Here is a 16,612-nt window from a genome sequence, read left to right as displayed (position 1 = left end):
CAGTTGGCATGTAGGCATCTCACAGAGGCAGCCTAGCAGTTTTCTTACTACAGAGCTGGACTGGAGGCGTTGTAACAGGTTTCTCAGGTACTAACAAAAGCAGCTGTAGCTCCATGTCCTAACGGGATTTCAGGCCATGCAGCATTGTAGACAAATTATAAATACAGATTCAGCCACACTGGAAAGAAGACCCAAACAAGCTTTACACGTAAGTGAAATCGATCTCCCAACTCAACAAGTAATTTAACCAAATAGTTCTAATCTCGAGAGTCTAAAAGCCAAATAAATTAGCCTTACTTCTTGATCAGCATAAATTTCTGGTTGATAAGTTAGCAAGCAGCTACAAGGCTACACTAAAGTTTTATTGTATTGTAACACAAAAAGGGAAAATGTCATTAAAGGAATGTTGAAGTTGTTATTTTAAGACCATCAGTGGAAATACTGCTACATTCTTGGTCATATATCACATGATATTTAAACCTCTGTTTTTTCAGTTACTTTTAGAGATTCCCCTTACATACAAGACTTACTGATGTATTCTAGACACTTTCAATTAAGAGTTCATAATTACTACAATATTTATAGTACTACAATTTCTTGGGTTGTTTATTTACAAATGATCAAATCCAGAAACTAGCTTTACTTGGTGTCTGATTAACTACAGGAAAGCTTTTAAATTATCCTTAGATTTATAAGGCATTTCCTTGATTCTTAGATTACTTAGGCACACTCATGTCTGGAAATGCCTAATCAAAAGCATTAAATTTAAAATAATTGTAAATTGCAGTGCTGATGGCTATAAAAGTACAATTACTGTATCAGTTCACCAATATTGCCCTATTTGCCAATAAAAGCACTGAAACTGTGGTTTGTATTTCCAGCAAATCTATGTTGAAAGCCACATAATGGTAGGAAAAATCATTCTAATATCACTACTGTCATAAGATGGGCCTATTACTTTTAAAACCAAAGATTCTAAGGCATGTCTAAGCTAGGCACATGCTGCAGTAGTTCAATGCGCATTCGAGGATGGTGGGAGTCTGTTTTGACTCTAGTTATACTGTGAGCATCACTGCTTTTCTAAGACAGGAAACAACCTGCAGACTACGGGGGCTGAAGGTAATGTAAATAAGTGATGTGAGCCGCTTGGTGAATGGGCACATGGGCATACTGAGTGGGAAGCTGGGACTTTGTTGAATGAAGGGCCACAAAGCTCTCCTCAAGGCAGCAGTGGCTACACTCTTTCAGGAAACTTGCCATACAGGAATGCATTACTCAACATTGCCAGACAACCCAGTTTTTTCAAAAAAAGAGTAGATCAATATTTTTATTTGTTGAAAACCATAAATTTTATTCCAAATCTGGAAACGAGTAATACCCAAATTTTATGGGCTTTCTCATGTTTTTGAATCATTTGCACATATTTGTACTGAATATTTGCTTATTTAAATCTTTGAGCTACTAGTTTGCCACCTTGTCTAGAAGTCAGAAGAGTCAAGTTTCTTACTATAAAAATATAAGACACTCTCCTGTTAAAACCTTGTTCTTTTTAGACGGTAGTGACCGATTAACAGTACTGGAATTTTCCTGTGTCACAGAGTGAATTTCCTATGCCCATTTATGCATTCATGATACTGAATGTCCTTGAAGTCCAATATCACAGTTTCACTTACATATTTTTATCATATAAAACATACCACATGGTGAAGGGGAAAAATGACACACTCAAGGCACTATCTTGATGTTAGTTATATGATAATCATTTCAAAGCAGATTGGTCATAACATCATACTTACTTTTTTGTCACATTCAGGAAGGTATTTTGTAACATTATCCTGAAAACAGAGGCTGAGAAAGAAAGAGCGAAATTAGCATTTTCTACTTTTTTTTTAAACCTATGGTTTTGACCTTCAGAAACATGTCAATTAAGGATGAAAAACAGTGTATATGGAAAAGTCTTCACTCCTTGAACTTCATGAATGGAAAAATAATCAATTTTTCTTCATCATTTTTTAAAAAAGCTTTTAAATGTTCTACCTTCTAACCTCTCTCCATACAGCCAACATTAAACATATATGTAAATATATAGGGAGAGAGAGCTGAGGAAAGGAAAAAGAATATACCCTACTTTTGGTTCTGTTTCTTTAGAGAATCCTGACTTATACAGTCATTAATTTTATACATATTGCTGCTAAATTGCATCTCCCTTATCTCATAACTTTATAGATGATTTTTCTCAAAAGTTTTTATTTGCCTGCACTCAAAATAAAGGAATTTATATTTATTCATAATTAAATTTTATCTTCTACAGTCAACTTATCATTCTTGGCTGAATGATTCTTTTGGAGGCTTAACTCTGTGCTTAGCACTATCTGCCCAGATTTACCTCTATACAGAGGATACAATCATGCTTGCTTCATCAAGGCTAGTTTTTGAAGTCAGATTAATGTAAGAGCTTTTCAGCTTTCTATGGAAATGGTCTACATCAGCTACAGCTAATGTGACTGTTGCATACCATGTTACTATTCAAGGATAAAAAGCTACCTTAATAACTCTTTTGAATCACACTAGACAAATTATTATGCTCAAATTGAATGACACAGATTATTCTTACTTAGCTTATTAAATTCTCAGGAGAGACTAAACTCTTTGAATGAATAATCTCAAACCAGTATTGAATTGAGCCCACATACCCAAAGGAGATTTAGATCATCTGCTAATTCTGCTGGGCAAAGACTTTCTTTCTATTCTTTGAGCTTTGGAGAAGTATAATCAAATTTGCTTCCAGCTCCCATCTTTGTATCCCATCATTAAATGTTTAGTCTATGTAAAACTAGACTTGTGTTATTTGAACCCAACGTACAATGTATTCCTTTCCCACAAAGAACACAGATGGATGTATTAAGGACACTGAAAGAGTATTTTGCAAATGAACACAATTCTTCCTTAGGATCTGATGTCTTTTAAAAACTATTTCCTAAAACATGTGTTAACCTCTATTTTTAAAAATGACTAGGTCAAATAATTCTTTCCCTTTTGCCCAACAAGTATTTTGGAAGGTGAAAGTTCTTACATTTTGAAATGTCACAGAAATCTATTGGTATTCTTATCTGACCACTCTTCCCACCACCTCACCACCACCCTCTTTCTGAAACAAGCATGTGTAGCAAGACTTTCACGAACAAGGAATCCATTCAGGACTCAGACACCTGGGCCAATTTCCACTCAACAGGTTTCCTATGCACTTGCAGATGCCAAATAGCAACTCTTGTTTCTCCAAAAGAATTCTTAATAGAGAGGGGATTACACTCTAAGTGGCTTCCTGATTTCACCATTTCTGAAGCTCAGTGTTAGGTTGCTGAAAGCTCACTTCGTTTGTACCATCAGGAGCCTAACAAGCTTTAGAAACTGACTGAGTGATGTAATATTTTGTGTGTGTACAGATGAAACACTGTAGTAAATAGCAATCTGTTACATTAAAGGCACATATACATTTTTGAGTATCTCTCTAATTTTTGAAGATAGTTCCATCATGTTCTGAATTTCAGTTTTAAATGAAGAATGTGAGATGAAAATTATTGCAACTTTAATAATAATCTGTATGGTAACATAAAGACAGTAAAGAAATGCATGTATTTAAATACTGATTCTCAACAACTCTGTAAGCAAATATCTACTCAGTATCTGAATATAAAAATTAACATATCTTCACAGTGGTAATGCACTGGTAAATGTCTGGCCTATAGATGCCAACAGTCAGATTGTATCAATGGGCCCACCTACTAACGTCCAATAAAGTCAGTGTACAATCAAGTTGAAAAAGGAAGCAATGCACGCTGAATAAGGAACTCTACAAATTATCAAACATGAAATTAACACTAAAACCACTGCCTTTAAGAATTTAATCAGTAATCTGGAAAATGAGTTTTATACAGATGCAATGAATTCCCAAGAATAATTTGTGCAGTGTCAAATTCATGGTGTTAGGCTTGTATAAACCTTGCCTAGTGCCATCTTGGTAGTGATTTTTTCATCCCAGTTCACTTTTTATCCAACATCTCTTGTGTTCTCTGAGGCATGAGACTGTCAAATATCCACATTTGAATCACATGATCATGCTAGGTTATTTGTGAAGATTAATTTTATTTATTTATCTATCTGGACCCACAGTTGAGCTCTCGCCTTGAAATCAAAACGGAGCACTGCTGGAATAAACAACTCTGCTAGAGTCACTTTATAATCACTGCTTTGGCAACACATGGGACTTCCATAGGCAAGGATTATTTACTGATATTCCTTCTAAGTAATTTTCCTGTTTGTCAAGGAGGTATGGCTTCCTCCATTTTTAAGAAATGAAAGCTACAAAGACGGAGAAGGATCAGGAAACGAATACTCCACATCATCTGAAATTAAGGGATCACAATGAGAAGGCCGCACACTGCAACAAAGTGTAGCGGCCATCCACCGCACTGCAGCTAGAGAAGCCGCGTGCTCAGCAGTGAAGACCCAGTGCAGTCAAAAATATTATAAACAAATACATCTAAAAAATTTTAAAGGGATCAAATTAATACTTTTGATAATTTTAAATGTTTTAAAATCAATTTTATTTTGTATAATTTTTATATTACAAGGGTAATATTCTGACCAGTGATATATGTAGGGCTGCTCTTGTCAAAAACCATGTACTCTGTTCACTGAGGACTGATCCCAAGGTCTAATATTCAGTTAATAAAAGATGTTAAGTTATTCTTTTAATTAAGATATTCAGTTAATAAAATCTCTTAAGGATCAAATGCATTATTTCCCAAGCTCACTATATTATTAAGTGATTCCGTTAATAAAATTAACTGAAGATATTCAGTTAATTAAGATATTCAGTTAATAAAATCTCTTAAGGATCAAATGCATTATTTCCCAAGCTCACTATATTATTACATTTGGTTTTCTTTTCAGTCATGGCTGAAGTAAGTGGTTTCTACCTACTTCTAAACTGATTTAAGAGATAAGTAAGAGAAACAGATACAGATATTGATGATATCCATTTTATAATCATGGTATTCTAAAAAACATAAAGGACAAGAGTCAAACAATGAAAGAGGGATTTCGTTTAAGAGTCTATAAAGGAACATTCACACTGTCTTCAATATGAACACTGTCTTTAACAGCAACTTCACCGAAAATGAAGAACACAGAGATTCTTTTTTCTGTTTCTTATCACTGTTCTAAAAAAAAAAAAAAATTAGAGTTGAAAAGAAAAGGTTAAGTGATAGGAATTTTTTTCTTTCCTGTAAAGTATCTCAATGGTCTTCTAAGAACTTTTCTCTCAAGTCTCAATTCTTGCTTTCTATAGAAATCATCCCTGTGCCTGACATTTTTAATCATCCTCAAATATCTATTCACTCCCTTTCTAAATGAATACACATTAATTTAATGGGCAATGTTTCTGTTTAAAAACACTTAGCTTTCCACGCTCCCATAAATCCAAAGATGAGCATGTGACCACCCCTGGATGAAGAGGTGTACGTAACAGGTAAGGGCTGGGCTTTTCAGAGCCTTGTCTTCCTAACAGAGCAAGCAAACCCAGGTATCTTTTGCCCTTTGGCTTTTCTCTTTCTTCCTCCCTAGAATTTAAAAGTGATATCTAGAAGAGCAATAGCTTTTCTGTAAATATGAGAAAGGCCTTGCAGTAAGGCTGACAATGCTGAACGCTTTAGGGAAGCTGAGATCCTGATGCTGTCATGTCACCATAACAATAACCCTGGATTACTGTCCGCCTCCAGACTCGGTGTTACATGAAAAATAAGATAAAGAGAGCAAAATAAAATAATAAAATCAGCACATCAACTGAGTTTCTGTGACCCAGCTGAATACAGCCTTAACGCTCAGACTTCCTTTATGTGCCTCTGTGCCCCTCCAGCTTAGGTGTTCCTCCTTATTTCCATGGCATCTCCTATAATCCCAAACACATTACTTCCTGCCCCTCACTGCATCATAAATTTCAGGAAGACAGAAATCGCATTAATCTTTTCATTGGTGATGTCCCTTGGACTTTGCACGTATCTTCATAGTACATAGCAGGCACCCAATACATTTGATAGATGGGGAAATGATAAAGAAGTTACTAAGTACAATTCCAACTTTTCTATATCTACTACTAACAAATAATCCAAAACTCTTCATTTTACTTAGACTATTGCAGTACCTTCCTCATGGTTCTCCCTGCAACCCATTGCTTAAAAATCCTCCCAGAGTTTTCCCATTACATTTATAATTAAATCCTAATCTTTTGCACATTCTAGAAGCTTAGTATGATCTGGCTTCCCTCTGCAGCTCTGGATATGCATGCTACGGTGCTTCAGTCGTGTCCTACTCTTTGTGACCCTATGGACGTTAGACCACCAGGCTCCTCTGTCCATGGGATTCTCCAGGCAAGAATACTGGAGTGGATTGCCATGCCCTCCTCCAGGGGATCTTCCCGACCCAGGGATAGAACTCTTAACCTCTCCTGCATTGGCAGGCAGGTTCTTTACCACTAGTGCCACCTGGGAAACATTAGATATACCCGCATTCAATTTTCTTCACTATATGCTAATTGAAGGCAGGACGAGAAGGGGAGACAGAAGATGAGATGGTTGGATGGCATCACCATCTCGATGGACATGAGTTTGAGCAAGAGCTGGGAGCTGGTGATGGACAGGGAGGCCTGACGTGCTGCAGTCCATGGGGTCGCAAAGAGTCAGACTCGACTGAGCGACTGAACTGATAGGCTCACCATGCGGCTTTTCTTTCAGTTACTGAAACATTCCAAGCTCATTCTCAGCTTAAGATCTTTATGCCAGATTATTCATTTCCACAGATATCCACACAGCTGACTTCTTCTTGCCTTCCGGATCTCACTTCAGATCAGTTCCTCAGAGAAGTCACCGCTGAAGAACTCTACCTGAAGGAACTCATCAAGCTCTCTATTCCATAACCCTCTTGTAGAGTGGTTGAGAAAATATTTTTATTTCTGCACAGTGAGGGATTCCTGAGACAATTTTATGGAAACTTGGGTCCTGGGCTGCAATGCAACCCTTAGAAGATAATTTATGATTGAATAAATAATAAGAACTCCAGAGAGATTTACTTTCCATAGGAACATGCATGCATTTCAAGGGGAGTTCAGACTCAGGACTATAGAGACATTTCAAAAAGTGAGGGCCTAGGATTCTCCCCATTACTTTTCCAAGGAAACTCTCTCAAAAGAGGAAGGAAGACAGCTGCCCCTCTCTCCTATATAAATGCCAGATTCATTTTCTTTGGTGGGGAGTGGAGGGCTTACTCACTTACAGTTCAGAACCAATGTGTGTGTGGAGTAGCATCTGACTCTCACAGCATTGTCCTGGAGGGAGAACCACATAATACAGGGAAACAGCACATTACTAATTGCTATAAATAAGTAGTGATAAATCTTCTCTTCTCCAGAAACCTCATGCTGGCTTTCAGGGTAATATTAATAAATATAGTATAAAAACCCCTGATATTGCCTTTATTCTTTTACAGTTCTCATCATCTGATATTGGGTATTCACATGACTCAGAGTGGTCCATGAGTTCGGAATCTTTGCTAGGTTTGCAACTCATGCCTGAAAGAACTCTTAATAGGACATCGATAAGTACTAGAGGAATGAATAAATGAATCAATCACTGAAACAACAACTTTTGGAGAACTAGATTGAGTAGCTTTCAACTGATTTGGCTTAAAGTGAAGGGGAGATTAAAAACCTTGAAAAATAATTGGTTTTCACAGATGACCTGCTAAAGCATAGTGTATGTAACATATCTTTGAAAATTGAGATTTTCATAAATGTCTGAAATGAAGACTTTTTGGGTTTTCTTAACAAACTGATTTCCTTATGACTTAGCTACTGGCTGTGTACTTAATGAGATAAGATTGAATAATTTATATTTTATATAAATATTGAATAATTTATCTGTATTCCTGCCCACCTGCACAGCAGTTCAGATGAAAAGGACCAAACTAAAGCAACTTTAGTTCTTCCAGAGCTCTGAACAAAAACACAATTAGTTCCTCAGAGTTATGTATCATAAGTTAAGTGGAAAAATTTAAAAGAGTATACTTTAATAATTCCCAATCTCTATCACGAGTGCTGACAACAACTTAAATTTGAGGAAGACTACACCTTAATGGCATTGCAAGATGAGCTACTCCCAAAATACACTAAGCAGAATCTGCAGAGTAGACTTAGTAAGCATCATACACTTGAATATTGAAAGAGATCTTCAGAAAACAATTGTTTTCATTTTGGGGAAGTTGATACTGAGCCTTTACTTCTGATAATACTTGCACTATTTGTTCAAGTTGATCATATCATTGTAGAAACAAAACAAAGATATTGATGGCATAAATATTTGACAAATGTAATTCTTGAAGCTTTTGTTCAAAGAGAAAAATGAGTTCTGAATTATTGTGGTGGATTCAAGTATGGCTAGAATTAATTAGGCATTCTCTTTAAACTTTAAATATTTTAAACCATAGGTTAGAGTAAAAATTGTTTCTTCTTTAAGCACTGCTGAATGTAGTAAGTGTTTTAAAATTTTTATCAAAGTAAACCAGCTGAAATTACCCAGAATTTGAGGAGAAGGTAAATGTCCATCATGGATGGATGAAGATACAATATATACAATATATACAATGGAATATAATTCAGCTATAAAAAAAATGAAATAATGTCATTTGCAGCAACATGGATGGAACTGGAGATTATCATACTAAGTGAAGTAAATCAGACAGAGAAAGACAAATATTATACTATATCCCTTATATGTGGAATCTACAAAATAATACAAGTGAATTTATTGACAAAAAAGAGACTCACAGACACGGAAAATAAACTTTTGGTTACCAAAGGGTTAAGGTGGGAGGGGAAGACAGATAAATTAGGAGTGTGGGATTAACAAATACACACTACTAAACATTGGGTTTGCCCAAAAGTTTCTTCGGATTTTTCTGTAAGATACTACAGAAAAAGCACGAACAAACTTTTTAGCCCACCAATATATAATATATAAATGACAAGAACCAACTGTATAGCACAGGAAACTACACTGTCTTACAATAACCTAAAATGGAAAAGAACCTGATATATAGATAGATACAGATATATATGACATATATGTGTATATATATATATATATATATATATATATATATATATATGTCACTTTGCTGTACCCTGGAAACTAACACAATATTTTAAAGCAACTATACTTCAATAAAAAATAAGCAAAACCAAAAAGGCCCTTCTCAAGTAAACCTGAAAATGTATCTCTTGGTATACGTGTTATTACTTGGAAGGCAGCATGGGTTCCCTGATATGTCAGCCCAGGTTCTCTGGAGGAGGTGCTGAGGTGAAGTGAGGAGAGCAAGGCGTCCGCTGAGGTTGGGGGTTAGGGCTGGGCATTGCCTGTGAAAGACAAGAGGAAGAAGCAGCAGAGAGCAGGAAACGCTTTCAGGCACAACACAAGTCCAGCACTAAGGAAAGGGAAGTAGGGAGACAGAAGAAGCGGGCAGAGAAAGCCTCAGCGTGTGAGGGGGCGGTCCGGAGCAAAGATGGCCGTTTGGAGAGCTTCTCTGGTGGGGTACAGAGGACCGCCAGGAAAGAAGTGCCTCAGATCAGACACCGAGAGGTTTCCTGATGTCCTGCTGCTGGAGGTGCTCATCTAACTGAAACTAACTCCTCCTTTCTTGAGGAGAGATCCACGGAGTACAACTCCATGACTACCGCCTCTGATTACCTTAATTATAAAAGCAACCCATGGATGTTAGAAAGCTAGGTGTTTTTGTCAGATCCCATTATAGACTTGGGTTTCTAGGCCTCAGTTCTAGTATTTTTAAAGTGAGGGGACAGCTGATCATCATTAATGAGTATTTTATAATTAAATAGGATTAAAATATTTTTTTTAAAAACTGTGTGGAGTAGAGAAATTTAGAGTTAGAAGAAATCATAAAAATTATTAGCCTAACCCTTTAATTGGACAAAGAGAAAACTGAGGCCCACAGGGACTAACTACCCAACATGACCATTTGACTGGTTACACCAGGGTAAAAATGGAGTCCATACCTTCTCATTGTCAACCCAAAGCTCTTTTTTTTTGTTTTAATTTTAACATTTCAATTTATTTATTTTTAATTGAAGGACCATTGCTTCACTATAGTGTGTTAGTTTCTGCCACACATCAATATGAATCAGTCGTAAGTATACATATATGCCGCCTCCCTGTTTTTCCTTCCTCCCACCCCATCCCAGCCCTCTCAGTTCAGTTCAATTGCTCAGTCGTGTCTGACTGTGACCCCATGAATCATAGCATGCCAGGCCTCCCTGTCCATCACAAACTCCCAGAGTTTACTCAAACTCTTGCCCATCGAGTCGATGATGCCATCCAGGCATCTCATCCTCTGTTGTCCCCTTCTCCTCCTGCCCCCAATCCCTCCCAGCATCAGGGTCTTTTCCAATGAGTCAACTCTTCACATGAGGTGGCCAAAGTATTGGAGTTTCAGCTATAGCATCAGTCCTTCCAATGAACACCTAGGACTTATCTCCTTCAGGATGGACTGATTGGATCTCCTTGCAGTCCAAGGGACTCTCAAGAGTCTTCTCCAACACCACAGTTCAAAAGCATCAGTTTTTCGGCGCTCAGCTTTCTTCACAGTCCAACTGTCACATCCATACATGACCACTTGGAAAACCATAGCCTTGACCAGACAGACCTTTGTTGGCAAAGTAATGTCTCTGCTTTTTAATATGCTATCTGGGTTGGTCATAACTTTCCTTCCAAAGAGTAAGCATCTTTTAATTTCATGGCTGCAGTCACCATCTGCAGTGATTTTGGAGCCCCCAAAAATAAAGTCTGACACTGTGTCCACTGTCTCCCCATCTATTTCCCATGAGGTGATGGGACCAGATGCCATGATCTTAGTTTTCTGAACGTTGAGCTTTAGGCCAACTTTTCCACTCTCCTCTTTCAGTTCCATCCAGAGGCTCTTTAGTCCCTCTTCACTCTCTCCCAGCTCTAGGTTGTCACAAAGCCCCAGTTTGAGCTCCCTGAGTCATACATAAAATTCCTACTGCCTATTTATTGTCCGTATGGTAGTGTATATGCTTCCAAGCTACTCTACCTTTTCATCCCACCCTCTCCTTCACCTCAGCCTGCTGTGTCCACAAGTCTGTTCTCTATGTCTGCATCTCCATTGCTGCCCTGAAAATAGGTTCATCAGTACCATCTTTCTAGATTCCATATATATGCATTAGTATACAATATTTGTTATTCTTTTTCTGGCTTCACTCTGCATAATAGGCTCTAAGTTCATCCACCTCATTAGAACTGACTCAAATGTGTTACTTTTATGGCTCAGTAATATTCCGTTGTATATATGTACCACAGCTTTTTTATCCATCCATCTGTCAATGCACATGTAGGTTGCTTCCATGTCCTAGCTATTGTAAATAGTGCTGTAATGAACCCTGGGGTACTTGTGTCTTTTTCGTTTATGGTTTTCTCAGGGTATATGCCCAGTAGTGGGGTTATTGCCAACCCAGTCCTCTTTTAAAGAAGCTGAACAAGACACAAAGAGAGAGAAACTTTATTTCACCAACAGTTCAGACTTCAAAAAAAAAATTCAGAATTAGGAACAACTATTCTCTCACACTGATGGGGCAGTCTAGTAAAAGTTTGGAAAAGAAATCCGAACCACAGAAGCCATATTAAGTGAATCATATTACAGCTGACCCTTGAACAACACGGGTTTGAACTTCTTAGATCCACTTACACATAGATTCTTTTCCAGTAGTAAATACTGCTTGATGGATCTGCAGTTGGTTGAATCTGTAGATTCAGAATCTGGATACAGGGAACCAAACCACGTATAAGAAGGGGTAGATTTTTCAACTGAGCACAGGGTTGGTAACCCTAGGCCCTGCATTGTTCAAAGGTCAACTGTCTTTGGTTTCCAATGAATAAGGAGGTGACACATTGATGAAAACTGCTTTAGATTTTATTTAACATATTTTATCTTTGAGTCCACAGATCCCTAGAAGATGTGTCCACAGTCCTAAAACTGTAAATTCCTGTTCCTTTCACCAAAGTTTCTGTCACCCAGACAACCCCAAATTTTCTGTTAGTTATTTTTCTTTGCTTACTGCTACTGATAGTCAACATGGCTATCTGATTTAACTTAAACATTTAAGTAAACATTCTGCTTCCACAAGGCAAAGGTTTGTAATAATGAAAACTGATAAATCATCTTGATCTTTGGACAAGCGTGAATAGGATCAGGTAAGCCAAAAACCTTGAAGAGCTAGATAAAAGAGAGATGTACTCCATCCTTACTCTGCAAACCAGAGAGTAAGACAAATGAGTACATATTAACAAGCTATTTATTTATCAAATGTGTTTTGGCTAAATAAATTGTATTTATTATAAGATAAATAAGTATGACACCCATTTGGGGATCACCATAATACTAAATGGGATTCCCTAGTGACTCAGATGATAAAGAATCTGCCTGCAATGCAGGAGACCTGGGTTCAATCCCTGGGTCAAAAAGATCCCTGGAGAAGGGAATGGCAACCCAACCCAGTATTCTTGCCTGGAGAATCCCATGGACAAATCCTCCTGGCAGGCTACAGTCCGTGGGGTCACAAAGAGTCAGACACGACTGACTGACTGAGCATGCCTGCATGTTACTAAATGCTTTTCTCATGAGTCTACTCCAGTTACAACATTCATAATACAGAAAATAGTAATCTATAGTCATTACCATTTTCAAGTAAATAAATATTATAGCAGGATGTTACAAGCTTGAAAGACATTGATGCCTTCCTAAAAATACCAAAAAAATATTTTGTTGACTGAAGGACAAAGAAAAGGATATACTACTAAAACTAAGTGGCCCTTGAGGGAAGGGCTCTGAGACTACAGCTCTGATTTGGCACCTTATGTTATATAAAATGTGACCTCATGTCTCAGAAGACCACTTTCGGAAGGAGTTCTGCCTACTGGCAACTACTACACTGGGTGCTATCTCTAGGTAGAAAAGTAAAGAGCAACTTTTTTTAATCAAGGCATTTGTGGTTGAAATGGAATATGGATCACATGTAAGAGATATTGAAGAGTTAGTATATCATGCTCTGTCTTGGGTCTGATCTCTACTTAGAGCTGTGTCACTACTTAGATCTAGATCTGTTGAATTTTGTTGACAGAGGCAAGGAGAAATTCTTTGTCATGTGATATGGAATCCTAACAAAAACTCCTGGAGTACAAAAGCAGAAGCACAAATCTAGACAGTGTATTAAAAAAGAGAGACATTACTTTGCCAACAAATGTCCATCTAGTCAAAGCTATGGTTTTTCCAGTAGTCATGCATGGATGTGAGAGTTGGACCATAAAGAAGGCTGAGCACCGAAGAATTGGTGCTTTTGAACTGTGATACTGAAGAAGACTCTTGACAGTCTCTTGAATTGCAAGGAGATCAAGCCAGTCAAGCATAAAGGAAATCAATCCTGAATACTCATTAGAGGGACTGATGCTGAAGCTGAGGCTCCAATACTTTGACTCTACGCATCTGATGCGTAGAGCCAATTCATTAGAAAATACCCTGATGCTGGAAAAGATTAAAAGCAGGAGGAGAAGGGGATGACAGAGGACGAGATGGTTGGATGGCATCACCAACTCAATGAACATGACTTTGAGCAAACTCCTGGAGATGGTGAAGGACAGGGATGCCTGGCACGCTGCAGTCCATGGGGTCGCAAAGAGTCAGACACGACTGAGCGACTGTCCAACAACAATAATTTACTATCAACTCACCCTTACTTAAAACATTATCTCAATCCTAGTTTTGGTTAACACAAAGTCTCTGGCTTTGTTCTCCGGGAGTTTCTACACCCTCTAGAATTTCTAACTGAATGCTTACATGAGGGCAGAGTACTTAGGCGACCTGTGCTTTAAAAGGTTCAAAATGAAAAAGGCAGAGTAAAATAAATCAGTTTGGTTACTTAGTGGTAAATGCCTCATTTTCTTGCTGTGTTTACCCTTCTGACCCAAAGGAATATAATATATATCCTCTCACTGCATTCTTAATAAGGTTATTTACACAGCATATCCAATGACTTTGTGCCCTATGAAATAAATTCTCAGCTCTGAAATGTGTGTGAGAATGTAGACATCATTATTGGAGGAATTAACCTTGTAAATGAGGAGCACCCTTATTGAAACTCTGGATTTTGATTATTTCAAGAGTGGCATAGAATACAGACAGTTTTGTGTAGATTTATAATAATCAGCCTTGCAAATATCCACTGACTATGAATAAGTAATGATATTTTGGCAGCAAGTGAAGAATTCAGACTTCATTTCTAAAATACTTCTGTGTTGCTTTGTGATTTCCAATGCCAGCAGAAGAAAAAATTTACTGCTGTATCTCAATGTATAGAATTAAGGGCTTCATCATCAGTAGTGATTGTGTTTTGAGCCGGCTGAGCTGAACAAATCACAAGGAAGAAACACAGAGTAGAACTTTTTCAACACTACTTCTTATTGTCTCTTGTGTATTCTAATATTTTCCACAGATATTCTTCCAAGTCTCAACCTCCACTCAACAACACTTATGTCACTTCAGTGACCACAGCTAAGATATACCAGGATAAATTAGAATTTTATTAATTTCCTGATTCATTAAGAAGCTACAGAAATCTAAGGGAAGGATGAAACTACCAAGTTATAGTCCTAAAGCAAAGGATCAAAGAAAAAGCAAATGTTTTCTCACTTAGGTAAAAGCCCGAGATACATCACCTGACTTTAATTTCAGTCAGTTTCCTAACAAAGGGAAAATCTTGAAGATTAACAAGGGACTTGATGATTCTACTTCTGCTTCTCCCTCCTCCAGTTCTTGATAGCTATCTCCTCTTCTTTGTACCTTGAAGAGACACAAGGGGAGGATATTTCAGAACCTATTATGAAGAAGAATATTTAAAAGCTTTTAGCTTGGAAGCAAAAGTCCATTAATCTAATGTTCTTTAAGCCCATGTATAAGATCCTATTGCAAGGTCAGAGCAACAGGGAAAAGGTGGAAGGAGAATTTCCCTTCTCCTCCATATGAATACCTACAGAATCACAGTAGCCACAAAAATAAATACAGATCCCACTGCTGATCATAGTATAGGTGGAGTTACAAGGGTGTATTTATTTGTGAAAACTGTACATCTAAAATTTGTACATTCCAATGTCTTTATATTATAAGTCAGAAAGAACTGCAAATACTACTAGTAATAATGGAGTAGGGATGGGGAGTGGGTGGAAGCAAAAATAAAAGATGAATAGCTGAATATTGATAATATTTTAAGCTGGGTGATGGATACACAGGAGTTCATTATACTATTTTATTTATTATGTATGTGCTTGAAATTTCTCATAATAAAAAGTTAACAATGTTGCTTCAGTTTTATCCCCAACTCACAGCCCAACTTTTATCAATATGAGGATTGTGATTAAAAGGTACTCATGTATTTGACATTTATCAATGCAGGATGAAGACAACACATTCACACAATCCAACCTGAAGGAAAGAGCTGGATATGTTCTTATTTTTTTCAATTCTGAGTCTTTGCTTGAATAAGATGGGACATTAAAGAAGCTTGCTCATAATCATCAGTCTACTGCCTCTGGAAAGGAGGAACACCAAATGAACAACTGTACATGGTCAGAGTTTTTTCAGCCTGTGGTGTTGTATGTATTTCTTTACATCATGTCTGGATTTAGCAAAGTCCCTTCAACTACTTAAGTAGCTTTTTGTGTATTCTACTATCGCCAGCATTCCCTGATTAGGAACACTCAGTTCCTGTACCATTATACAACATCCTATTTGATGTACCAATATGAATATATTGAAATCTTTCTAAAAATGTTTATTCTATCTTCAATTGTTGGTACCATCCCAACAAAAGATGAAACTGCTTTATCTACAGACATGTTTTCATATTACATGAGAAAGGGTTCACGCTCAATAAAGCGAATTGAATGAATAAATGGAAGAGAGATATTTAAATGATTAAAAGAACTGTTTAATGGATTTCAAAGATGGGAATAAAGGAAAGTAGTAAAATACTTAAGCAAAAGCATTTGTAAAGACTTTTAAAAATTACGTTCAATTGAAAGCATTTATGGAGTTATTTTGGGCGAGAAATGCCACGATATACTAAGGCTTTTAAACATTACATATTTTTTACTTCTAAAAAAGATGATTGGTTTAAGAGCTACTACAGGAAGCAGTCAAATGTCTAAGGTAAAAATTATCTTTGCTAACAATACCTTTGTTACATGGATAACCTTAAGTTCTTAAGTTTGGATAAAATTGGTTTCAAAAGATCTAAACCTCAAAACCTAAAATGAGACAAAAAGATTTGTGGAGTCTAAATCACCTGAATAATTACTTTTTATTGCCCCTTTCCTTTAGCTTGTGTGTCAAATATTGAGCAGCAACATCATGAGAATTTAAATAATTCTAACCACTCATAAACAAAGGGCTACATCAAATCTCTGCTAAGCCTTCTACA

At 37.0% G+C, this 16,612-nt stretch overlaps 1 protein-coding gene across 2 annotated transcripts in view; it reads right to left on the bottom strand.

Moving 5' to 3' along the window:
- Positions 1-16,612, bottom strand: part of ZPLD1 (zona pellucida like domain containing 1) — a 421,436-nt gene that overhangs the window by 76,177 nt on the left and 328,647 nt on the right. The window contains exons 6-7 of one of the 2 annotated variants that reach the window (XM_043449013.1): positions 14,853-14,976; positions 1,797-1,848 (exon numbers count right to left, since the gene is read on the bottom strand). The gene's annotated coding sequence lies outside the window, so the exon portion shown is untranslated. Of the gene's footprint in view, positions 1-1,796; positions 1,849-9,340; positions 9,470-14,852; positions 14,977-16,612 lie in introns of those variants that run through there. The other variant, XM_043449014.1, reaches the window with a different exon arrangement.

This window comes from Cervus canadensis, chromosome 27 (genome assembly GCF_019320065.1).
Source record: "Cervus canadensis isolate Bull #8, Minnesota chromosome 27, ASM1932006v1, whole genome shotgun sequence".
Taxonomy (NCBI): Eukaryota; Metazoa; Chordata; class Mammalia; order Artiodactyla; family Cervidae; genus Cervus; species Cervus canadensis.
This window is presented reverse-complemented; position numbering and strand designations above follow the sequence as displayed.